We start from the raw sequence: 27,788 nt of genomic DNA on the forward strand, positions 1-27,788 counted from the left end.
CATTTGAATAATTGAAATATCAGGTTTACATGCCTAATTGTTGGATAGTCTGTCAACTTCATGAGTGTATCTTTATTTTTCCCAACATCTCTACGCTAATTACTATTCTCTTCACTCTGTTGGTCACTGTTGTCAATCCAGTGGCCCAGGTTGCTGCTTTGGCATGGGTTTAGTCCCTGGACTGGGAGCCTCCATGGATGCAGCCAAAAAAAGAAAAAAAAACTGAATGCAAAACCTAAAGTTGAGGCTGAAGATATTTCTTTGAAGTCATAAGACAGCCTTTTTGTATCTACCTATGTAAGATATAGGCCAGAAATGGTCCTGACTCAGCCATTGGCAATGATACTGCAGAGTCCCCACAAAACTCCATGGAGAAAACTAAGAAGCTAGAAACCCAGACAGAGATGGACCACATGTCATGGCGAACCACACAAACAATCATAGGAAGACAGTTGGCTATGTAAGCAAATTAGAGTTGTTGGGCCCAAATCGAGAAAATGGTATCTATCTTTTCAAGCCTGGATTAAGAGCTTATTCCCAGAGTTAAGTAATGATAAGATTTAAAAAAAAAAAAGACATATTGGGGTATAGTTGATTTACAATGTTGCATTAGTTTCAGGTATAGAGCAAAGTGAATTGGTTATACATATACATATACACATATATAAATCTATTCCTTTTCAAATTCTTTTCCCATATAGGTTATTACACAGTATTGAGTAGATTTCCATGTTCTGTACAGTAGGTCCTTGTTGATTATCTATTTTATATATGGTAGTGTGTATATGTTAATCCCAACCTGCTAATTTATCCTTCTAACCTGCATTTCCCCTTTGGCAATCGTATGTTTGCTTTTGGAATCTTTGAGTCCGTTTCTGTTTTGTGTATATGTTCTTTTGTATCATTTTTATTAGACTCTGTGTATTAGTGATCTCATATGATACTCGCCTTTTCTCACTTCACTTAGTATGGTAATTTCTAGGTCCATTCATGTTGCTGCAAATGGCTTTATTTCATTCTTTTTTACAAAGGAGTAATATTCTAAATATATGCATATATTAGAATACACACAATAGAAGATATGCCATATCTTCTTTATCTCTGTTGATGGACATTTAGGTTGCTTCCATATCTTGGCCATTATAAATAGTGCTGCGATGGACATCAGGGTGCATGTATCTTTTCAAATTACAGTGTCCTTCAGATATATGCCCTGCAGTGGAATTGCTGGATCATATGGTAGTTCTAAATTTGGCTTTTTAAGAAATCTTTGGAGTTCCCGTCGTGGCGCAGTGGTTAACGAATCCGACTAGGAACAATGAGGTTGCGGGTTTGATCCCTGGCCTTGCTCAGTGGGTTAAGGATCTGGCATTGCCATGAGCTGTGGTGTAGTTTGCAGACGCTGCTTGGATCCCTCGTTGCTGTGGCTCTGGCGTAGGCCAGTGGCTACAGTTCCGACTAGACCCCTCGCCTGGGAATCTCCATATGCTGTTGGAGCAGCCCTAGAAATGGAAAAAAGACAAAAAAAAAAAAAAAAGAAAGAAATATTCATACTGTTTTTCACAGTGGTTCCAACAATTTACATTCGCACCAACAGGGTAGGAGGGTTCCCTTTTCTCCACATCCTTTCCAGCAAGTAATGCTATGATTGCATCAGTCATATTTGGGCAATCAGAGAAAGAAGTTGTACCTTTCAGTACCGGAGTACGCATTGTTCATGACTGGGTTAACCCAGGGCCAAAGAGGCACCTGGGTTGGGTAACTAACTTTTCAACACACTTTGCTTATGAGTCTTGTTTGCATCAATAGCTTCTACAGCTTGCAGAGCATTCACGTGACTCTTCTTATGCAAGAAGAATTTCAGAGGAAAGAAATGATGCTTTTTGCTTTGTTCTTCTCAAAGACAGGTTCTCTAAGGATGTGGTGCTAAGCTGCAGGGAACATGTTCTCACTATATCAGCTCCAAAGAAAACTAATTTGTTTCAGCAAACACTCATGAAATTCACAAAAACCTGGTCTCCCTTGGGTGTAGGCAAGTCTTTGTGGAGCACATTGAGACTCTAGCATTGAAGGCAAGGGATGGTGTGTCTTCTTAGGTAGATCTTATTGCAAGAATTTGAAATGCATATTTGGAAATTATATTGAACCTCATAAAAGTCAGACGAAGTTTACTTATTAGAAATATCACAGAGGCACCTGCAGTTTCTTCCTGCTTTTTCTTACTGCCTTGGGAAAAGCTGAAATACCCTTTACATTCTTTTTCTTTCACAACACCTAGATTCTGTGATGTTTAGTAGGATGTTTTGCCGACATCTATGCATACCATTCTTTCGGTCCCAGGTCATTAAGGGATGTTGTCAAGTAGAGAAGCTCTTGAGTTTGATCATCCATCAATAGGCCATGTTGATCAAACTCACATTTGCTACGTATAACAGGGACAAGGTCCTGAAGTGACATGTGGCTTAACCTCACTGTTGCCTTCTGGGATTTCTTTTCTCTGAAACTTTGTGATGACTGTACTTCCGTGAAAAGTAAAGAGAATACATTTCTGAACTGGGGGTGAGCGAGGTCAGACAGTAAAAATCAGATATCATTTAAAATGTTTCATTTCAGTTTACCAAAGAAACTATTGGATTGGTAAGATGTACAGACAACTTAAAATGAAAAAGGGCCTCATTACAGATTCTGAAAAATCCAGCATTAAACAGCATCAGCAGTATTCTAAATAACCATGGTAAAATATCCCTCATCTGTTTATTCAGCCTTATGGCATTAATTCCTATTCAACTGGATTTTTGGTCATGGTCTCATGAAGTTGTTTCTCAACTAAAAAGAGGTCTGGAAATCTTGATCAACACACCAGAAAGATCTGAATATTATCTAAGCAAAAACATCAGAAACCTGTTCCTAAGAGTTTACTCTTTGCAATGAAAGTGTAGGGAGTTGGAGGTGCCTTGTCGTGTCTTTTTCTATGGGACTCTGAGGTGGTCCTTCTTCACTGACGTTACAAACTCTGACCTCTAGCTGGTTGCAGACCCTTTGGACAAGCATTGGAGTTGAAGAAAACTACCTATAAATGAACAGATACACTGTTTTTTCGCTCATTTTACAAAAAATCAAATTGGAGTGCAGAGAAGTTGAGTAGCTTGCCCAGGAACACAGAAGTAATAAGCAGAGAGTCAAGAATGCCTTAGTAATCCCAAGCTACTAAGTAGAAGACACCCCCTACTACACACAACCCTTATGTTGGTGCTCTTGGCAAAGCCACTTACCTTCTGAGCAAAGTCACAGGAATCATCCCTGTCTTAAGAGGCTCCAATCCCATGATAAATCCCCTCCATCTGGCATTCTGATGTGTGGCTGTTGATATGCCTGCCTCAACAAAGCCCCATGGGGCCCATGGTTTGAAGCTGTCTTGCCAGATTTGACTGGAGCAAATATAACTCCAAGACCACTCCAGTGAACTCTGAGGGGCTGAGACAAAACTCCTGCTAGCCATGTGATATCCCTTGTACACACTAGAAAAAGCACCCTTTTGGGAGTGTGGGTACTTTTTAATAAAGTTTTCTTGGGGGTCCCTGTTGTGGTTCAGTGGTAATGAACTTTACTAGTATCCATGAGGATGTGGGTTTGATCCCCACCTCTGCTTGGTGGGTTAAGAATCTGACATTGCCATAAGTTACAGTGTAGGTCACATATGCGGCTCAGATCTGGCATCTGGCTTTGCTGTTGCTGTGCACCTCCAATTCAACCCATCACCTGGGAACTTCCATGTGTTTAAAAAGACAAAAAAAAGACAAAAGAAAAAAAAAAAAGACTTTGCTCCTGGGCTGTGACAGAGCCACCCTAATACACCCAGATGTAGAACTTCTTTTGACTTTTCTTAAAATTGATCATGCGTCTCACAGTGTTCTTCTATTACAGGTGTAGGGCTCTCTTTTCATCCAAAATTGTTTACTTTAAAATGACCGTCTCCACCTCCAACATTCTAATGAGAGTATTTGGCTTAGAGATAGACAATAAGATTATTTACAACCAGCAGCAGATCAACAAGAGATCTGTACTCTGAAAACTATAAGATGCTGATGAAAGAAATCAAAGATGACACAAACAGTACGAAAGATATACCATGCTCTTGGATTGGAAGAATCAACATTGTCAAAATGAGCATACTACCCAAAGCAATCTACAGATTCAATGCAATCCCTGTCAAATTACCAATGTCGTTTTTCACAGAACTAGAACAAAAACAATTTAAAATTTGTATGGAAACACAAAAGACTCTGAATAGCCAAAGTAATCCTGAGAAAGAAAAATGGAGCTGAAGGAATCAAGCTCCCTGACTTCAGACTATACTATAAAGCTACTGTCATCAAAACAGTATGGTAATGACACACACCAAAAAACGCCCAGAAGTATGGATCAGTGGAACAGGATAAAAAGCCCAGACATAAACCCATGCACCTTTGGGCAACTAATCTTGACAAAGGAGGCAAGAATATACAATGGAGAAAAGACAGTCTCTACAATAAGTGGTGCTGGGAAAACTGGACAGCTATATGCAAAATAATGAAATTAGAATACTCTATAATAATGTACACAAAAATAAGCTCAAAATGGATTAAAGACCTAAATATAAGACTGGATGCTATAAAACTCTTAGAGGAAAACATAAACTGAACACTCTTTGACATAAACTGCAGCAATATCTTCTCATGTCCATTCTCTAGAGTAATGAGAATAAAAGCAAAAATTAACAAATGTGACCTAATTAAACTTAGAGGTTTTTGCACAGCAAAGGAAACCATAAAAAAACAAAAAGATAACCCACAAAATGGGAGAAAACATTTGCAAATGAAGCAACAGACAGGGTTTTAATCTCTAGAATACATAAACACCTCCTGCAGCACAATATCAAAGAAATAAACAACCCAGTCGAAAAATGGGCAGATCAGAGCTCCCCATGTGGCTTGGTGGTAACAAACCCTACCAGTATCCATGAGGATGTGGGTTTGATCCCTGGCCTGGTTCGTGATTTAAGTATCCAGCACTGCCTTGAGCTGTGATGGAGGTTGCAGATGTGGCTTGGATCTGACATTGCTGTGGCTGTGGCATAGGCTGGCAGCTACAGCTCCAATTTGACCCCTAGCCTTGGAACTTCCATGTGGCATGCATATGGCCCTAAAAAGACAAAAAGGCGGGGGGGCAAAAGATCTAAATACACATTTCTCCAAAGAAGACATACAGGTGGCCAAAAACATATGAAAAGATTCTCAACATGGCTAATTACTAGTGATAACAAATCAAAACTGCTGTGATGTACCACCTTTCACCAGCCAGTATGGCCATCATCAAAAAATCTACAAACCATAAATCCTGGAGTGGGTATGGAGAAAAGGGAACCCTCCTACACTCTTGGTGGTAATATACACTGGTACAGCCATTATGGAAAACAGTGTGGAGGTTCCTCAAAACACTAAAAATAAATTTGACCCTGTAATCCCACTCCTGGACATCTATCTGGAGAAAACTATAATTCAAAAAGTTACATGTGCCCAACATTCACTGCAGCACTATTTACAATAGCAAAGACATAGAAGCAACTTAAATGTCCATAAACAGAGGAGTGGGTAAAGATGTGGTACATACATACAGTACAATATTACTCAGCCAGAAGAAAGAATGCAATGATGCCGTTTTCAGCAACGTGGATAGACCTAGAGATTATCATATTAAGTAAAGTTAGACAGTGAAAGACAAACATCATGTGATATCACTTACATGTGGAATCTAGAAAAAGGATATAAATGAACTTATTTGCAGAACAGAAACAGACCCACAGAATTTGAAAAAATTATGGTTTTTTCACTTAAAAAATTATAAGGGAGGAGTAGAGAGGGATGGCCTTTGGGTTTGGGATGAGCATATGCACACTGAGGTATATGAGAATTGACTGGCCAAAGGGGACCTGCTGTATAGCACAGAGACCTCTACCCAATATTCTGTGATCATCTATGTGAGAAAAGAATCTGAAAGAGAATGGATATGTGTGCATGTATAACTGCATCACTTTGTTGTACAGCAGAAATTATCACCATCTTGTAAGTCAACTCTATGTTAATCAAACTCTAAAACATGGGATGAAAAAAGTTTTCTTATAAGTCAACATCCTGACCAAGCTTGCTTCCTGTTTCATGATCAAAGGAGATTTTACAAAACTGTTAGCCACAACAGTTCTCGGCTAGAGAAGTGCTGCTTTAGGTTTTCTCTCTGTTTCTCTCTTTTTCTTTCTCTGTGGTGGCTGAGGGCAGAGTTCCCAGGGGCAGAGGTTAGAACCTTCTGTGCTGTGGTACTCAGAGGCCCTTCAGCCTACTGGTATCTGCGTGTCCCTCCCCCTGCTCCTACTCATCCCTCCTGGCATCTGCCTGCTCTCGGCTTCCAAGCCAGAGGAAGAAGTGGAAGCTTCACAGCTCAGCCTGGTGCCTCAGGTTCCCATGAGAATGCAAAGCGCTGTGGGGACTTCCCCCTCCCCGCCTTGCATCATTTCTCTGCTCAGAACTCAAAACCTAATCTGTCTGCATCATTTCTCTGCTCAGAACTCAAAACCTAATCTGTCTCCATCATTTCTCTGCTCAGAACTCAAAACCTAATCTGTCTCCATCATTTCTCTGCTCAGAACTCAAAACCTAATATGTCTCAGATCCATGCCACAGCAGTGACCACCCCTGATCCTTAATCTGCTGAGCCACTGAGGAACTCCAGCCCTGCTTTTTCTCAACTTACGTAGAGATTCAGTCAGCTAACATGAAACCATTGGCTGTTTTATTTTCTCCAGAGAGCCAGGCTCTTAGGTAATGAGACAAATGAGTTTGGATGGAAGGGTCAATGATGGAGACCTGTCTGATGCAGATGGACAGCAATGTTGAAAAGAGTGGACCAGGTAGAGGAGAGCAGAGGCAGGCCTGGCACGTCAAGAGTTTCAAAGTGGTACTAGAAATGGAGAAGTAGGAGTTCCCATTGTGGCTCAGCACAGCAGGGTTAAGAACCTGACTAATTGAACCTGAGGATGTGGGTTCAATCCCAGGTTCGTGGCAATGAACCTGACTAATATGCATGAGGTTGCAGGTTCTATCCCAGATCCTGCTCAGTCGATTAAGGATCTGTCATTGCCACACGCTGCAGCATCGGTCACAGACATGGCTCAGATCCCAAGTTGCTGTGGCTGTGGCGTAGGTCAGCAGCTGTGGCTCTGATTTGACCCCTAGCCTGGGAACTTCCATATGCCACGGGGGTGGCCCCAAACAAACAAACAAACAAAAAGAAACTGGGAAGTAAAACACTAAGCAAACAGTGCTAAAGGACAACAGAAAAACGTCAACATTTCCCCAATTTTCCTCAAGGTGCACCATGCGGCCATTCTTCTCATTATCATTTGGATTTTATCAAGACACACACGAATGGTTTTCAGAGAAAAGTGAAACATAAGCACAAAGCAAAACAATTTGTAAAGAAAAACATACTGCTTTGGATCCAGGATCCAGAGGGTGAGGACTTAAATATCTGATTTTTATTTAACTAATCAGAACAGGAATTTTCTTGGTAATTATATTTTTATGGGATTCTTTTTTGTGATGTAGAAAAAACAAATAATAACCCATCTTAAGCAGGGTATTCGGAGTCATTTATTGAGCAATGATGAATTCGTTACTCTTTGGGGCTCCTGGGGAACAAAAGTGACAGGTCCCTCCACTCAAAGTGCAGACACCAGAGGGTCCATATGCACTTACCTGAGAAGATGAAGCCTGAGGTGAATTTAAACTAAGTAGGTGTTAACCAGAAAAGGGGATCTGAGACTTGGTTGGAAGTGTGCAGGGAGTGGAGGGGGACTCTCTGAGTAGTGGCAGCTAGGTTTCTGTCTCCTCACTCAGGCTGGTTCTGTTTTATTGTTGTATTGTGATGAGAGAAAAACTGGCAAGTGAGGACAGAAGTGGATTTTCAGGGAGAAGGAAGGAAAGTAACTTCCTCATAACCTCCTTTCCCAAATAACCTAATCCCATATTTCTCTGATACAAAATTCCGTGTCTTCCTGTCCCATACCTGTGAGGAAATCCAGTATGCCCTGAAGGCTTTTCAGCTCCATGGACCTATCACATAGGGGTGTAATGAAATTTTACCTCCTGGGCATCAAAAGGGCCAATTAGCAGAAATATTAAAAGACATTTTTCTATCAAAAAGACAGTCAGAAAATTGCTTGTATTCTGTTACTAGAAAAACTGAGAGTTTGGTTTTGCTCTTTTTTTTTTTTTTTTTTTTGCAAGTTTAAGACAACTTTCCTGTTGGTTCTCTAATGCAATGTGACTTCCTCTTCACATGGGCCTTCTGTCTGTACTCTCCCAGTCCTATGTTGATAACGCCTTGAAAGGAACTTGGCTCTCAGCTCTACTGCAAGTAGCTTTTATCTTCACCCCGTGACATCCTTGAGGCAGGACTCAACACCATTCCCAGTCACTGTAGCAAATTCATTCCGAAGCATTAGTAAGACATATATGTGGTACCGGAGATTTATAGGAAACTTAAAGAATAGGTTCACAGTGCATAGGATATACCCCATTTCTCTCAAAATACTCTTTGTATGTCATTTACTGTATCTCTAAAACAGAGTGTCTTCAGAGTTCCCATTGTGGCTCATGACAACAAACCCAACTAGGATCCACGAGGATGCATGTTCGATCCCTGGCCTTGCTCAGTAGATTAAGGATCTGTCATTGCTGTGAGCTGTGGTGTAGGCCACAGAGGCAGCTCAGCTCTGTGTTGCTATGGCTCTGGTGTAAGCCAGCAGCTGTAGCTCTGATTTAACCCCTAGCCTGGAACTTCCATATAATGAGGGTGCCGCCCTAAAAAGAAAAAAAAAAAACAAAAAACAGAGCATTGTCTCACCTCAACACCTAGGTGTTGCTCTAGGAAAACCATAGCATTTAGGGCAGGTGGCTCCTGAAGTTAACCGGCCCAAGAGCCCACCTTGGAGTTCAGACTGACAGGGAAACTGCTATAGCTTTTCCTTTCTTCTATCTTCAATCACGGGTGTATTGTCTCCACACTTTATCCCACTCTTCTCAACCTGCTGTCTTCAACAGGGCTGATGGAACAAAATGAGATGGGTGTTAATGCTCAGCTTCGAACACGGATTTTTAAACCTTATTGTAATATGATGCAGGCTTCAAGACAAATAGAAGTACATACTACTAAACCCTCCAAAGTAAGAGACTCGAAGTGACAAGCTGTTTGGGAAATACCTCTTATTCTGGTTATTTGTCTTTTCTCCAGCTCTAATTCTTTGCTACTGAATTTCATGTTTCTCTCTAGACACGTTTTCACCCCTTACTTCTCTCCCACTATTTACGGTCTGTGAACTAATCAAATCATCAAATCCCATTAGAATTGTGCATAATGTAACTACATAACTGATTTTGAATCAGGATCAGAATTAGACACTTTTCTGAATAGTACTTATTCGATTTGTTGACAGAAATAATCAATAAGCAATCAGTGATAAGAATAGGTGAAGTTCCCATTGTGGCTCGGCCGGTTAAGAACCCAACTAGTATCTATGAGGATGCAGGTTTGATCCCTGACCTTGCTCAGTGGGTTAAGGATCCAGGGTTGCCTTGGCTATGGCGTAGCCTGGCAGTTGCAGCTGACTCAACCCCTAGCTTGGGAACTTCCATTTGCTGCAGGTGTGGCCCTAAAAAAAAGAATAGGAAAGAGTTTTATTTGAGCCAAACTGATGACTAACCTGGAAGCCCACTTCGCAGATAACTCTTGAGAAAGTGTTTCAGAGAATCGGGGTTTTCAACACAGTTTTATATCTTGTTTGAACAAAGAATATTAAATATGTTAGGGTTGCATTTCTTCAAGGTTTCAAAAAAGAAAAAGAGAACAGACCATTGTGTATGTACACAGTGAGTCAGTCTGGACTTGGAACCTGGGAAGGGAGTCTTATCATCAAAGGAGCACCAGCATTGGTAACCCAGGAAGAAGGAACTCAATCTTTTTTTTTTTTTTTCATCTTTTTGCCATTTCTTGGGCCACTGCCACGGCACATGGAGGTTCCCAGGCTAGGGGTCCAATCGGAGCTGTAGCCTCCGGCCTACACCAGAGCCACAGCAACGTGGGATCCGAGCCGCATCTGCAACCTACACCACAGCTCTCGGCAACACCAGATCCTTAACCCACTGAGCAAGGCCAGGGATCGAACCCGAAACCTCATGGTTCCTAGTCAGATTCATCAACCACTGCGCCACGACGGGAACTCCTAATCTTTATTTTTAATATGCACATTCTTGTGGTTCCTGTCATGGCTCAGCTATTAATGAACCCGACTAGTATTCATTCGGACGTGGGTTTAATCCCTGACCTCGCTCAGTGAATTAGTGTTCTGGCGTTGTGGTGAGCTGTGGCGTAGGTTGCAGATGCTGCTCAAATCTGGTGTTGCTGGGGCTGTGGTGTAGGCCAGCAGCTGCACCTCCGATTAGACCCCCTAGCCTGGGAACTTCCATATGCCACATGCCCCTAAAAAGACAAAAAAAAAAAAAAAAAAAAAGAAGAAGAAAGAAAACTACAAGTAGGCTCTATTACAGATAGGATTAAGAGCTTTTAGAATAGGCACATTTGGAATTCCTTCTGTGGCTCAGTGGGTTAAGGATCTGCCATTGTCTCTAAGGAGGCTCAGATTCAACCCATGGCCCAGGAACTTACATATGCCATGAATGCTGCTTGAAAAAAAAAAAATAAATAAGAATATGCATATTCTTCGATTTCATTGGATATTGACAAATTTTTCTTAAAAGGAATTCTAACAGTTTATATTTTCATTACCCAATAAAGAGAATTCTGGAAAAAATATTTGTCATTGACTCCTTCAATATTGTTTTTCTCTTATCATTTTATTTCATTTATTTCTTATAGAATTCTCATTAAACCTTCTCTGGCATCTTCTCATTCTATCATCCAAGTTTTTTAAATGTCTTACATATTTTTTAATCTCTTAATTTTCCTCAATTTTTAAAAGTTACAGTACATTACTTACCCTTCAGTCTAATTTAATCAGATATTTATTTGATTCATTAAAAATTTTAGCTTTTAGATTGTTTATTTCTAAAAGTTCAGTTTAGTTATTTTTAAAACATGCCTGTTTTGTTTCCTTTATTTTAAACAGTTTCAATTCCTCTCCTTTATACTATAATACACTGCTTCAGATCACTTCCTTTATTTTCTAGTAGTTTTTCAGGTCATCGCTTACCTGGTTTTGGGCTCTTCTGGTCCTGACCAGTTCTCCTTTGTTGCTTCTGTGGACTCTTCCCAGATAATGCTTTTTTGTTTTCTATGTGAACTTACCTTACGTGTGGATTTTTCCGCATTGTGAGAGGGTCACTCCCAAATACTTTTACTTTTAATTGAGATAAAATTGGAATAATGTAAAATTAACTCTTTTTAAAGTGGATGATTCAGTGGCATTAGGTACATTCACAATGTTGTTCAACCACCATCTCTATCTAGTTCCAGAACATTTTCATTACCCTGAGAGGAAACCCTGTACCCATTAAGCGGTTGCTTCCCATCTCCCACCAGCACAGCCAACCCCAGTCAAACCCCAATCTGTGTGTATATCTATGATGTTGCTTATTCTGGATGTTTCATACACATCAAGTTATACAATACGTGATCCTTGGTGACTGACTTTTTTCACTTAGCATAATGTTTTCAAGGGTTACCGGACTGTAGTATGTATTTGTACTTCATTCTTTTTTTTTTCATTTTTTAAACTTTTATTGAAGTACAGTTGATTTATAAGGGTGTGATCATTTCTGATGTACAGCAGAGCGATGCAGTTCTAAGTGTACACAGATCTATTCTCTTTCAGATTCTTTTCCCACATAGATTATCACAGAATATTGGGTAGAGTTCTCTGTGCTACCCAGCAGGTCCCTGTTGGCCAATCAATATCTCATTCTTTTTATAGTTAAATGATATTCCAGCCCCTGAATAGTTTTGCATTTGTATCTGCTTGTTGCCACAGGGTTCTTGATGGTAGAATTAGCACTTTTAATGTTAGCTGAATGTTAGTTGCATACTGTAATAGAAAGAGCAAAAAGAGAAAGCAGAACTGAAGTAATCAGAAACAGGAATTGAAGGCCCTTCCTCCTCAGTGCTCCTTCCGTGTCCTCTAGTTACAAATTACCACCAGTTCAAAGTCCATCTGCTGCCAGAATTTCTTCCATTTGGAAGAAATCAGTCTTTGCTTTATTTAGGTCTTCAACTGATTGGATGAGGCCCACCCACATTATGGAGGGCAATCATCTTGACTCAAAGTGCACTAATTTATTTTATTTTATTTTATTTAGGGCCACACCTGTGGCATATGGAGGTTCCCAGGCTAGAGGTTGAATTGGAGCTACAGCCGCTGGCCCACACCACAACCATAGCAACATGGGATCTGAGCCATGTCTGCAAATTACACCATAGCTCACAACCACACCAGATCCTTAACCTACTGAGTGATGCCAGGGATTGAACCTGCATCCTCATGCATGCTAGTCAGATTCATTTCCACTGAGCCATCACAGGAACTCCCAAAGTCCACTAATTTAAATCTCACCTAAAAAAAAAAAGATATATCCAGAACAATTTTGACACAAAATTAACCATGATGTTCCCCAGCACTTCTGGATGTCCTCACTTCAGCAGATACCGGAGAACATAAGCCAAATTCGCTGCCATGAATCATAGCACTTTCTGAGGACCAAGAAGCTGAGGTCTCAAGGAGTGACAGATCTGAGGCAAGCACACATAGAACAGTTCAAGGAGAAGGCAGCTGGGTAGAGCCCATCATACCCTTTAACCTTGTGTGCCAATTGGCAAGAACCACGTTGCTCATGAAAAACAATAACCACAACAGCATACTCTCAACTGACAGTCAGGATTATAATCCTAGAAATCTGAATAAAATGAAAGTGCTGAATCTCGAGCAAAGTAGTTACACTAAAGAAAGATTTAAAAGAGGAAACAAACAGTGTCTCTAGACAAGATGAGAAAATAAGAAAATTTAATTCAGCCTATAAATATACATAACTATACATGACACATACCTTATCTATAGTATTAAAACTTACCCTGTAAAACATGTATTATTACCTCTTTTTATAAACAAAAAACTAAATTTCTCAAGGTTCCATAGCAAATAAAATTAGAATTCATACCTAAATCAATGAAACCATATAGCGTAGGCTATTTCCACCTTGCTCACAATGGTAAATAGAATGAAGAAATGCTATGTTACAGGTAAATATTTTTGTCTTCATAGGCCCAGATTTTCTCCTGCCTTTTGTATCGATCACTAGTCAATAGGCTTTGATTAGCTGGAGATACAATCAATCAACTATAAAGATAGTGAATCAAATTTATCTTATATCTATAAGCATAGGATTCTTCCAACTACATCCAAAGCCCCACTTGGCTCATAGGAAAGGTCAGACATCTGTTTTTTTCTCAGTTTCAGCAATATTCTACTTCCTTACATAACTGAATTTCTTTTTCCTTAAATAACTGAAAACTCAGCAGTTTTTTTTTTTCACATGTTTCATCATAGTCTTCCTACTTCCTTAGTTGTTCTAGTACTCAAAATACAGTGCTATTGAGTTGTTTCAATGATCTGACATAGACATTTAAGTCAACATTTAGATAAGTTTCTCTACTGGTTAAAATTGCAGTATTCTGAAAGGGTTTGCTAATTGTTGAGACAAGCTAGGTCTTAATAAATATAATACATTTTCATTTCTATAGTGACAATCAGATTACACCTGGATAGTTAACAATATATTTGATCCTTAAAATACTTTGTAAATTAGACAGAGTAAATTATTTCAGACTTGTAAAGGAAGAAATAAAGGTTGACTCTAAGTATTTATCAAGCATGTACAATGGGTTGGGCACTGCAGATACCCCGGTGTGTAAATATGAGTTCTCATTCCTAAAACTTATCATCTGTCCAAGGAAGGTCAAAAAGTTAATGAATAAGAAGTAGTTTTCAAACCTACCAATGTTTAGACCAGGGCCCTTACAGCTAAACAAAGCTATATTTTCAATGTTGACTCCTGTATTATCATAAAGCAGCTTGTCAAAATCTCCTTGTCACCTCAGACAAGCATGTATTTAGTGAAATTGTCTGAGTCCAAGTCTTCTAGCATTATCCAAAATGTTTTCAGTAGTATAAAGATCTTATAAATATGCAAATGAGATTAAACTTGACAATATCAAATGTTACCTGTCTTAAACATTATAACTATAATCTTATAAATATTAAGTATCATTACCATCTTTCATAATATTCCTGTAAAGGGCTGAAGATTGATGCAATGGTGGTTTTATTTAACAATTTAACTTACATTTATTTAGTATTTTTAAATTAAAATGTGCTAATATATACATCAAAATCTCTGATCCTCACAACCACCCCGTGAAATCAGTAGTGCAAGTACAACTGATTTTGCTATAGAGATAAGTAACAGGCTTAAAGATGTTTTGTGGTTTGTTCAAGTAGAAAGATTTGGTAAATGACATAGATGAGGCCAGAATCAAGTTTGTAGGCTTTCAACTATGCCACCTATGAGTGGCCTTTGCAGCTTACTAATTGGCACTTTCTTCCTTTATGACTAATCTTAAATTAAGAATTTTTAGAGCATGTTACTAGAGAATACTTTCTTTTTGTTGTTGTTGTTGGTGGTTGGGGGGTTTTTTTTGTTTTTTTGTTTTTTTTTTGTTTTTTTTTTTTGTCTTTTTGCTATTTCTTTGGGCCGCTCCTGCGGCATATGGAGGTTCCCAGGCTAGGGGTCGAATCAGAGCTGTAGTCACCGGCCTACACCAGAGCCACAGCAATGTGGGATCTGAGCCGCATCTGCAATCTACACGGCAGTGCCGGATTCTTAACCCACCGAGCAAGACCAGGGATCAAACCCGCAGCCTCATGGTTCCTAGTCGGATTCCTTAACCACTGAGCCACGACGGGAACTCCAATGGTATATTTTAAAAATTTTTTTTAATTATAGTTGATTTACAATGTTATGCCAGTTTCTGCCAGCAAAGTGGCCCTGTTATATATATGTAATTATTTTTCTCATATTATCTTCAATCATCTTCTATCCCAAGAGACTGAACATAGTTCCCTTGTGCTATACAGGAGGATCTCATTCCATACCCATCCTAAATGTAATAGTTTGTATTGACTAACCCCAAACTCCTGGTCTATCCCACTCCCTCCTCCCCACCCCCTTGGCAACCACAAGTCTGTTCTCTATGTCTGTGAGTCTGTTTCTTTTTGCAGATAGGTTCATTTCTGCCAAGTTTTAGATTCCACATATAAGTAAAATCATATGGTATTTGAGTTTCTCTTTCTGACTTACTTCACTTGGTATGAGAATCTCTACTTGCATCCATGTTGCTGCAAATATAATTATTTTGTTCTTTTTTGTGGCTGAGTAGTATTCCATTACATTTATATACCACATCCTGTTAATCCATCCATCACTCCATGGACATTTAAATTGTTTCCATGTCTTGGCTATTGTGAATAGTGCTGCAATAAACACTGGAGTATCTTTTTGAGTTGTAGTTTTGTCCAGATAAATGCCCAGGAGTGGAATTGATGGATCATATTTAGTTCTATATTTAGTTTTCTTTCTTTTTTTTTTTATACTCCAAGGACATTTTTATTAAAATATAGCTTAGACAAAACAACAAATACTGAGTGTACAATTTGGTGAATTTTCTCCCATAGACACAAAAAATCCCCACATAATCAAGTAATTTACCATCTAGATGAGGTAGAAATTTATCTGCATGCCAATGTTCCCTTTCTGCACTCTTTTTTTTTTTCTGCTGTACAGCATGGGGACCAAGTTACACTTACATGTATACATTTTTTTTCCCTCCCTTTGTTCTATTGTGATATAAGTATCTAGGCAGTTCTCAATGCTACTCAGCAGGATCTCATTGTAAATCCATTCCAAGAGCAAGTTTGCATCTGATAACCCCAAACTCCTGATCCCTACCACTCCCTCCCCCTCCCTCTCCCTCCCATCAGGCAGCCACAAGTCTCTTCTCCAAGTCCATGATTTTCTTTTCTGAGGAGATGTTCATTTGTGCTGGATATTAGATTCCAGTTATAAGTGATAATCACATGGTATTTGTCTTTGTCTTTCTGACATTTCATTCAGTATGAGAATCTCCAGTTCCATCCATGTTGGTACAAATGGCATTATGTCATTCTTTTTTATGGCTGAGTAGTATTCCATAGTGTATATATACCACTTCTTCTAAATCCAATCATCTGTCGATGGACATTTGGGTTGTTTCCATGTCCTGGCTATTGTGAATAGTGCTGCAATGAACATGCAGGTGCACGTGTCTCTTTTAAGTAGATATATGCCGGATATATGCCCAAGAGTGGGATTGTGGGGTCATATGGTAGTTCTATGTACAGATTTCTAAGGTATCTCCAAACCGTTTTGTCCGGATATATGCCCAAGAGTGGGATTGTGGGGTCATATGGTAGTTCTATGTACAGATTTCTAAGGTATCTCCAAACCGTTCTCCATAGTGGCTGTACAAGCTTACTTTCCCAGCAGCAGTGCAGGAGGGTTCACTTTTCTCCACACCCCCTCCAGCACTTGTTATTTGTGGATTTACTAATGATGGCCATTCTGACTGGTGTGAGGTGATATCTTATGGTCGTTTTGATTTGAATTTCTCTTATAATCAGAGATATTGAGCATGTTTTCATGTGCTTCTTGGCCATCTGTATATCTTCTTTGGAGAACAGTCTATTCAGGTCTTTTGCCCATTTTTCCATCGGGTGATTTGCTTTTTTGCTGTTGAGTTTTATAAGTTGCTTATATATTCTAGAGATTAAGTCCTTCTCCATTGCATCTTTTGAAACTATTTTCTCCCATTCTGTAAGTTGTCTTTTTGTTTTCTTTTGAGTTTCCTTTGCTGTGCAAAAGCTTGTCAGTTTGATGAGGTCCCATGGGTTTATTTTTGCTCTTATTTCTGTTGCCTTGGGAGACTGACCTGAGAAAATATTCATGAGGTTGATGTCAGAGAGTGTTTTGCCTATGTTCTCTTCTAGGAGTTTGATGGTGTCTTGTCTTCTATTTAAGTCTTTCAGCCATTTTGAGTTTTTGTGCATGGTGTGAGGGTGTGTTCTAATTTCATTGCTTTGCATGCAGCTGTCCAGTTTTCCCAGAAATGCTTGCTGAATAGACTTTCTTTTTCCCATATTACGTTCTTGCCTCCTTTATCAAAGATTAATTGACCATAGGTGTCAGGGTTTATTTCTGGGTTCTCTCTTCTGTTCCATTCATCTGTCTGTCTGTTTTGATACCAGTACCACACTGTTTTGATGACTGTGGCTTTGTAGTATTTCTTGAAGTCTGGGAGAGTTATGCCACCTGCTTGGTTTTTTTTCTCAGGATTTCTTTGGCAATTCTGGGTCTTTTGTGTTTCCATATAAATGTTTGGATTGTTTGTTCTAGTTCTACGAAAATGTCATGGGTAATTTGATAGGGATTGCATTGAATCTGTAGATTGCTTTGGGTAATATGGCCATTTTTACAATATTGATTTTTCTAATCCATGAACATGGAATATCTTTCCATTTCTTTACATCTTCTTTGATTTCTTTGATTAAAGTTTTATAGTTCTCAGCATATAAGTCCTTTACCTCCTTGGTCAGGTGTATTCCAAGGTATTTGATTTTTTGAGGTGCAATTTTAAAAGGTATTGTATTTTTGTATTCCTTTTCTAATATTTCATTGTTGGTACACAGAAATGCAACTGATTTCTGAATATTAATCTTATATCCTGCTACTTTGCTGAATTTATTAATCAGTTCAAGCAGTTTTTGGGTTGAGTCCATAGGGTTTTCTATGTATAGTATCATGTTATCTGCATACAGTGACAGTTTTACCTCTTCTCTTCCTATTTGGATGATTTTATTTCTTTTGTTTATCTAATTGCTGTGGCTAGGACTTCCAAAACTATGTTGAATAGCAGTGGTGAGAGTGGGCATCCTTGTCTTGTTCCAGATTTGAGTGAGAAGGCTTTCAGTTTTTCTCCATTGAGTATTATATTTGCTGTGGGTTTGTCATAAATGGCTTTGATTATGTTCAGGAATATTCCCTCTATACCCACTTTGGCGAGAGTTTTGATCATGAATGGATGTTGGACTTTGTCAAATGCTTTTTCTGCATCTATTGAGATGATCATATGATTTTTGACTTTTCTTTTGTTAATGAAGTGTATGACGTTGATTGATTTGCGTATGTTGAACCATCCTTGTGAACCTGGGATGAATCCTACCTGGTCACGGTGTATGATCTGTTTGATATGTTGTTGAATTCGGTTTGCTAAAATTTTGTTGAGAATTTTTACATCTATATTCATCAAAAATATTGGCTGATAGTTTTCTTTTTTGGTGGTAGCTTTGTCTGGTTTTGGAACTAGGGTGATGGGGGCATCATAGAATGTCTTTGGGAGTGTTCCTTCTTCTTCAGCCTTTTGAAAAAGTTTAAGGAGGATTGGCACCAGATCCTCTTTATATGTTTGGTAGAATTTGCCTGTGAAGCCATCTGGTCCTGGGTTTTTATCTGTAGGGAGTGTTTTTATGACCTCTTCAATTTCATTTCTAGTGATTGGTCTGTTCAGTTGGTCTGTTTCTTCTTGATTCAGTTTTGATGGACTGTATGTGTCTAGAAAGTTGTCCATATCTTCTAGGTTGTCAAATTTGTTGGCATAAAATTTTTCATAGTACTCATTTTATTTTGTATTTTTGCAGTATCTGTTGAGATGGCAATGCCAGATCTCTGACCCACTGAGAAAGGCCAGGGACTGAACTCCCATCCTTATAGATACTAGCTGGGTTTGTTATCACTGAGCCCTCTGACAGGAACTGCAATATCCTCTTGTTGAATTGATCCTTTTATCATTAGTGTTCTTTACTTTTTTTTATGGCCTTAGTTTTAAAGTCTATATTGTCTGATAACAGTATAGCAACTGCTGCTTTCCTGTCATTTCTATTTGCATCAGATATCTTTTTCCATCCCCTCACTTTCAGTTAACATGTGTCCTTTGCCCTAAGGTGGGTCTCTTGTAGGCAGTGTATTGTTGGCTCTTGTTTTTTTATCCAGTCTGCCACTTTATGTCTTTTGATTAGAGCATTCAGTCCATTGACATTTAGGGAAATTATTGATAAATATGTATTTATTGCTATTTTAAACCTTGTTTTCCAGTTGATCCTATGTTTCTCCTTTATTCCTTTTTTAAACCACTTTTATAATTTTCTTTTAACTTTATATAGTTTAATAATACATAAGAATACATTTACAGCTGTAAATTTTCCTCTCAGTACTGCTTCCATGGCACACCGTAAGTTTGGGTATGTTTGTTTTCATTTCATTTGTTTTGACGTATTCTCTAATTTCTCTTGTGATTTCTTTTTTGATCATTGAGTATGTAAGAGTGGGTGCTTTAATTTCCACATATATGTGTGTTTTCCATTTTTCCTTTCATTATTGCTGTCTGCTTTCATTCCATTGTGGTGGCAAAAGGAACTTTGTATGAATTCAGTCTTTTCAAATTTATCGACTTGTTTTGTGGCATGTCATATGGGCTATTCTGGAAATTATCCCATTTGCACTTGAAAAGAATGTATATGCTGCTGTTGGTGGCATGTTCTGTATATGTCTGCTAGGTCTAATCAGTTTATAGTGCTATTAAAGACTTCTATATCCTTGTTGTTCTTCCATTTGGTTGTTTTGCCCATTATTGAATGTTGGAGTATTGAAGTTTCCAACAATTATTTTAGAATTATCTACTTCTTATATCTAGTCTTTCAATTGTTCCTTCATATATTTAGAAGCTATGTTATTAAGTACATCTATGTTTATACTTATTAGATCTTCTTGCTAATCAAAACTTTTATCAAGCTATAATGTCCTTTGTTGTTTCTTGTAAATTGTTTTGCTTTATTTTATTTTATTAGACAATAATATAGCCACCTAGCTCTCTTTCAGTCACTATTTTTATGGAAAATCTTTTTCCATCCTTTTAATTCCAATTCCTTTGTGTCCTTATATGTAAAATGAATCTCCTATAGAGGGAATATAGATGGATCCTGTGTGGTTTTTTAAACCAAATCCATTTTTTAAAGCTAGTCTCTACCTTTCAATAGAAGAGTTTCATCCACTTAAATTCAATGTGATTACTTACAAAGAAGGACTTACAGGAGTTCCCACTGTGGCTCAGTGGGTTATGAACCTGACTAGTATCCATGAGGATGTGTGTTCAATCCCTGGCCTCACTCAGTGGGTTAAGGATCTGGCATTGCCTTGAGCTGTGGTGTATATCACAGATGCAGCTCAGATCATGTATTGCTGTGACTGTGGTGTAGGCCTGCAGCTGCAGGTCCTATTTGATGCCTAGCCTGGGAACCTCCATATATCACAGATGTGTACCTAAAAGCAAAGAAGAAGAAGAAGAGGAAGAAGGACTTACTTCTGCTATTATCTATTTCCTGTGTACATTATATGCTCTTAATTCTTCAGTTTCTCTGTTATTGCATTTTTTGTATTTTGTTGATCTTTGGCAATATTACATTTTGATTCTCTTCTTTCCTCTTTTGTGTATTTTTTAGTAATTTTATTGTTGTTTCCTTGAGATTGCAATTAATATCTTATAACAATCTAATTCATAATATGAACTTTGTTTAAATAGTATGCAAATGTTTTGTCCCTATTCATCTCCAACTGTCTCTCTTTATGTATCTGTCATAGATTACATATTTATATACTGCATTCCCATTAACATAGATTTATAATTATTGTTTTATGACTTTCTTTGTTAAATCATATCAAAAAGAGAGGTTACAAATAAAATTGAAAGAGTGGTAATTCTGGCTTTAATACACCTGTGGGGTTACCTTTATGAATGTTACTTATTCTCTTCCCTTTGAGTTACTGTCTCATGTACTTTAATTTTGGCCTTTACTATTGCCTATAGGCTAGGTCTACTGATAAGAAACTCCCTTAGTTGTTGCATATCTAGAAATGTCTTCATTTTGTTTTCATTCTGAAGGATAGTTTTGCCAGATACAAAATTATTGACTGATACAATTTTTTTTCCTTTCATAAATTTAAAAATGCCATCCCAGCTTCCATGGTATCTCAGGATGAATCAGCTGTTAATCTTATTAAGCAATTTATATGACTAGTCCCTTCTCTTTTGCTGCTTTCAGACTTCTTTCTTTGGGTTTTGACAACCTGACTATAATTTGTAGCAATGTGGTTCTGTTCGATTTTATCTAGCTTGGTGGAGTTCATTGAACCTCTTGAATATGTATATTCATCTCTTTTCTCAAACTTGGGAAGTTTTCAGCCATTATTTCTTAAAAAAAAATTTTTTTTTCCTACTCCATGCTTTCTTTTCCTTTGGGTATTCTTATAACGTATATGTTAGTCTACTTGATGATGTAATATAGATCTTCAGGATGTGTTCATTTATCTTCATTACTTTTTTTTTCCTTTTTGTTCCTTATACTAAATACTTTCAACTATCCTATCTTTGGATTTTCTGATCCTTTCTGCTTCCTGTTCAAATATGCTATTGAGCACTTATCAATGAAAGTAGCAATCAGAAATAACACGTAACCTCAATATTTGGAGAACCATGTCCTCAATGCTAACCTTGGCTCTAGAAAGCTACATTAAGAACACAGACAGCAGTCCCTTGGCTCCCTACTATAATGAGGTGTGAAGATGGTAGCCACTGCTGAATAGGAAAGCTAAAGCTCACTGAGATCAACTTTTCACCTAGACTCCAGAGTATCAAATTATTTACTTTAGAGAGTTTCTGTCAGTTCAATAGTTGTTTAAGTGGAGGTAGAGATTCCAGGAGCTTTCTACTCTGCCGTCTTCTCTGACATCACTCTTGCTTGATATATTTTGAAGTGGAGTTATTAACTTTATAGTTATTAACTTTATAGAGCTTTAAAATTCTTTCCACCTCTAATTTTAAAATCCCTATTTTCACAGTTCTTACAAGTCACAGAAGGCATTGGCTTACTCTCTGATCATTGTCCTGCTGTGAATGTTAAGGTAATTATAGATGCCATTCAGCAGAATGTAGCAACTGCTGGGTTTCTCTCTTCTTATGGTGAAAAATCCAGAGTTCCCATTGTGGCTCAGTGGAAACAAATCCAACTAGTATCCATGAGGACACAGCTTTGATCCTTGGCTTTGCTCAGTGGGTTAAGGTTCCAACGTTGCCATGAGCTGTGGTGTAGGTCACAGATGTGGCTTGGATTTGACATTGCTGTGGCTGTGGCAGAGGTCGGCAGCTGCAGCTCTGATTCAACCCCTAGTCTGGGAACCTCCGTATGCCATGGGTGCAGCCCTAGGGGGTTGTGGGAAAGCTCCAATTTGTAGTCAGCCAGGCAGAAGTGTGAGTAGCCTGGAGAACTCACTGGTGGCTGGCGTCTGAAGTAAAGGCAGTCTTATTGAGGACCTTGCTCTTTAATTTGTGGAATCTGATGCGACTTGCAACTAGCTAGTGTCAGAGTTGAAGTGAATTGTAAGACACCCAATTGGTGTCAGAACACAAAGCCAGAGAAGATATACTGGGTAAAAGGAACCTGTACTGAATCCTGTGGAGTTTCCTATTCCTGGTCTTCTGCTCCAGTAAGTGTGGTCTCTGTATCCAGCAGTATCTCTCTTCATGAGGGCAGTTGTGTTTTTTGGGGTTTTGTTTTTGTTTTTGTTTTTTGTTTTTTGTCTTTTCTAGGGCTGCACCACAGCATATGGAGGTTCCCAGGCTAGGGGTCTAATCAGAGTTGTAGCCACCAGCCTATGCCAGAGCCACAGCAATGTGGGATCCGAGCAGCGTCTGTGACCTACACCACAGCTCATGACAATGCCAGATCCTTAACCCACTGAGCAAGGCTAAGGACTGAACTTGCAATGTTATGGTTCCTAGTCAGATTCATTAACCACTGAGCCATGACAGGAATTCCCATGAGGGCAGTTGTTTTCCATGTAACCACAGCTCTCTGATTCTCTGATTGATTTAAGGAGATAATGTTGATTTTTAGTTTTTTCAGCCTTTTTTTTTTTTCCTGTATAGATGGGAGCAATGATTTCTATGCCTCTTATTTCCTACCGGACATCTGAAGTCTTTGAAGTCTTTTAGAAGGTAGTTTTCTCTGTTAGGTCGTGATGATAAATTTATATACCTTACAGAACAGAATAGAAGTCTCAGGTTAGGTCTCAACTATAAAATTTAGATATCCATGAGTATTTCTGAGTAGAAGAGGATAGACCAATCAAAAAACCTTATTGGGAGGTGGGCACTGATTTGAAAAAGGCCAAAGGCAAAAAAAGTTGTGTTAAAAAAGGAAGGATGATTAATAAAAATCTTTTGTCATTTAATGGTAAGCTTCATCTGGGACAGAGCCTTGTCTTTTTGCTTGCCATTGTACCACCAGAATCTAGGTCAGTGCCTATGAATAGAAAGTATTCAACAAACACCCAACAAATGGGTGATTATGGTTCAATGTAAGTGGAATTAGCACACCACATAGTGTCTCCCCTACTAAATGTAAATATCAAATCTGGACAGAATGCATCCAACAGCTACTTAAAGACTCTAAAAACTATCTAGTAGGAGCTACCATTGTGGTACAGTGGAAATGAGTCTGACCAGTATCCATGAGGATGCAGGTTCGATCCCTGGCCTCACCCAGTTGGCCGGGAATCTGGTATTGCCGTGAGCTGTGGTGTAGATCGCAGATGTGGCTCATATTCCAAGTTGCTATGGCTGTGGCATAGGCTGGCAGCAGTAGCTCTGATTTCACCCCTAGCTTGGGAACTTATATATGCCTCAGGTGTGGGCCTAAAAAGCAAATAAATAAAAGAAAAACTATCTAGTAGAAGGAATCATATTGAGAACACCAGAATTCAAGTTACCACCAAATCAACCAGTGTTGAATTTACATCTCCTCCAACCTGCAGTATCGGTACCCAGAATACAACATACCTAGAAACCTGTATTGAGCATCCCTTAGGGCAGAGACAGAGAGAGCTCCAGGAGAGGCAGTCTAGCTCTGGTTTGAGTAGGAAAATGAGCTCCTAACACAGAGGGAGAATATGAAAATACTCCATTCTCTTCTGGTATGCCTCAGACCTCAGGCAATCTCAAGATGGCAGGGCTGTGGCAACTATGACACCTAATAGCTGAAATCCTGAGGGAGGTGAACCATCCTCTCCATTTGATACAGCTGTGATTCTAAGAAGGTGGACCAAACCCTTTGCTTTTTCTTTCCTCCTTGCTCTCTTTCCTCCTGCTTCACTGTCTTACAGATGCAGCCACCATTGAGAAGTCCATAGTAGAGTGAGGAAATTACAGTCACAAATTTCTGGCTGGAGGCTAGAAAAAAGAAGCATGGCTTTGAGTATATTTACACAAGGATTTTCACAAAAGATATAATTCTTTTATACAAAACAATTTAGTGGTATCTAATAGCATAATTAATAAGAACTCCTCAGACGTATGTCCATGCTAATCTAGCAGGAATCTAGCTAGTTAAAACAGGTACATGGACTCAGAGGTAAATGAATGAAGAGGAAGGAACTTTGTAAAGACAACTCTGAATCTTATTAGTAAACTTCTGGACTCCCCACCACCCCCAAACAGACATAAACACATACACACATACAAGCTGTGCATACTTACACCTTACCCCAATTAAGGTACCAAAGACATGAAACATAAACTCTTCACAATGGAACATTGCCCAAATTTCAGATTGGCCACTGGTTGATGCACTTGCAAGAAATATCTACTAAGTGAAGTAAGTCAGACAAAGACAAATATCATATGATATCAATTATATATGGAATGTAGTAAAAATGACACAAAAGGATGTATTTATGAAACAGAAACAAACACAGATTTTGAAATCAAACCTAGGGTGACCCCAAGGGGAACCGTGGTGGGGAGAGATATATTGAGAGGATGGGATTAACACATATACAGTACTAATATAAAATAGATAGATAACTAACAAGGACCTACTGAGTAGCACAGGAAGTTCTACTCAACGTTCCGTAATAACTTTTTTCCAATTTATGGAAAAAAGTATGGATATATGTATATGTATAACGGATTCATTTCACTGTACACCTGAAACTAATACAACACTGTAAATAAAAATTTATTTAAAAAAGAAAGAAGAGAAAAAAAGCAATATCTGAATAACACTACAAAGGCTCTAAAAACTGAGCTGACATTGGAACCAGAGCCTACAAAAGGCCTGAAGCTAGCCAGAGTGATTGCCTGCTAAAATCAAAAATATTCCTGTGCTCCAAAGATTTAAACAATGTAAAGAATCTCATACAAAATATTTATTCAAAATGTCCAAAATACAATCCAAAATTATACAGCATATGAATAGTCATGAAAAGCTTAACTTGCGTGGGGAAAGACAAGCAGTAGAAACCACACCAAGGTGACACAGATGTTGGAAATATTTGGCAAATATTATAAGCAGCTATTATAAATATACTCAAAATACAAAATGAATGAAGAAATAAATGAAATCATTTAACAAGAATTAGAAATCATCTTTCCTCATCTGAATTACCTTCTCTCTGAGTTGATTGATTTCTACTTTTATCAAAGATAAAGAAATTCTTCTGACTTAAATTATGACTTTTTTCCCATAATTAGTAAAAACCATTTTTCACTTAAATCATCACACAATTTTTTAAATTTTAAATTCATATATAAATATGTAATATGTGATATTATATAGTTTATATATAATTTTTCTTTTTACGGTGCATCCAATGTAATATATTTCATTTGAGCACTCTACTAAGTTTTTACTTGTTCACTTTCTTTTTTTTTGGCTGCTCCTGCAGCATGTGGAAGTTCCTGTGCCAGTGAGCCTGTGATTAAATCTGTGCCACAGCAGTGACCCAAGCCACTATAGTGAAAACACTGGGTCCTTAACCCGCTGTGCCAGAAGTGAACTCCTTGCTCACTTTTTAAATTTGAAAATATCTTTTACTTACCTTTTAATATTTCCTCTCCTATAAGCTTCCATGATAGGTTTTCTACCTTATTTAATAATAATAATATGCATCTGTGCAGCACTTTACAGTATGTTTTTTTCCTCAGTGAAGTTAATCATTTCATTCTCCATCATAAATTTAACCCAATTCCTTTCTCTTACATCTTTCTCTTAATAATTCCCTCTCCTTACTTGCTAGGACAAGAATTTCAATATCTGCTTATATTTTATAGGTTTATAAATTATAAACCAATTTATGACCTCCAGAACTCCATCTCTCATCCTGTTGACCATTCCATCACCTTACTACCCCGCTTCCCACACTCACTCCATGCAGTCCAACTTCTTACCTGGATTTACACTCAGTTCAGTTGGAAAAAAGTCTTTCTCTACAATGTTGGTCTCATGCATTTTGTCTCCAGTTTTCATCTGTGAGCTAAAACCACAGTTAACTGTTTCAGATCTGACTTTTTTTTTTTTTTTAAGAACAACTGCAAATGTTTGAGGTTAAGATTTTCTCAGCAAATAGAAATGTCAAGGTAGTTAAATATAGGTAGTGAAAGAAGAGCAGCTTTTTGTTCAGAAGGCCCTTGCCACAGCAGAATAGACTGGGTTTTGCACATATATTTTTTTTAAAGACCCTGAAGAAATTTTACTAGTAGTATGTCAGTTGCGAGGCAAATGGATACTTGTTTATTTAATCAAGGAAAATAAGAACTATTAAAAAGAATGAGGTGACTGCCAGAGAAAGAAGTGAACATTCAGCCAGAGAAACTCTACTCCAAGTTTAAAATCCATGTTTTCTTCTATAAGTTTTATGGTGTCAGGTCTTACACTTAAGTCTTGAATCCATTTTTAATCTATTCTTGTGAATAGTGTGAGACAATAGTCCAGTTTTATTCTTTTGAGTGTAATTGTCCAGTTTTCTCAACACTGTATGTTAAAGAGAATGTCGTTTCCTCATTATATATTCTTGCATCCTTTGTCACAGATAATTGCCCACTTAAGTGTGGGTTCATTTCTCGACTCTCTACTCTGTTCCACTGATCTATATGTATATGTTTTTGTGCCAGTGCCATACTGTTTTGTTTACTATAGATTTGTAACAGTTTGAAAACAGACAACGTGACACCTCTAGCTTTGTTCTTTCTCAAGATTGTTTTGGCTATTTGGGGTCTTTCGTGTTTTCTTACAATTTTTAGTATTATTTGTTCTAGTCTGTGCTATCTTGGTGAGTATTGCATTGAATCTGTGGATTGCCTTGGGTGGTATTTTCATTTTAGACAATCTTAATTTTTCCAATCTATGAACAAAGTATATTTTCCTTCTGTTCAGATTCTTTCATCAGTGTCTTAGAGTTTTCCGGGTATAGATCTTTACCTCCTTAGTTAAAGTTATTCCTAGTTATTTTATTTCTTTTTATACGACAGTAAACGAAATTGTTTTCTTAATTTCTCTTTCCGATAGCTCACTCTTAGTGTGTGAAATACAACAGATTTCTGTGCATTAATTTTGTACCCTGCAACTTTACCAATCATTGATGAGCTCTAGTAGTCTTTTGGTACCTCAGATACATGTATTATTAAATTATTCTTTCATTATCGGCATCTAT

General features: G+C 38.1%; 2 long non-coding RNA genes across 2 annotated transcripts; both read right to left on the bottom strand.

Annotated features, from left to right (window-relative positions):
• LOC110260744 lies at nucleotides 8,267-9,654 on the bottom strand. Its single transcript, XR_002344112.1, has 2 exons — nucleotides 8,938-9,654; nucleotides 8,267-8,508 (listed from the first exon to the last, which is right to left on the bottom strand). It is a non-coding gene; the product is annotated as an uncharacterized LOC110260744 (long non-coding RNA).
• LOC106507520 lies at nucleotides 23,164-26,731 on the bottom strand. Its single transcript, XR_001303554.2, has 2 exons — nucleotides 26,527-26,731; nucleotides 23,164-24,528 (listed from the first exon to the last, which is right to left on the bottom strand). It is a non-coding gene; the product is annotated as an uncharacterized LOC106507520 (long non-coding RNA).

This window comes from Sus scrofa, chromosome 5, assembly GCF_000003025.6.
Source record: "Sus scrofa isolate TJ Tabasco breed Duroc chromosome 5, Sscrofa11.1, whole genome shotgun sequence".
NCBI lineage: Eukaryota > Metazoa > Chordata > Mammalia > Artiodactyla > Suidae > Sus > Sus scrofa.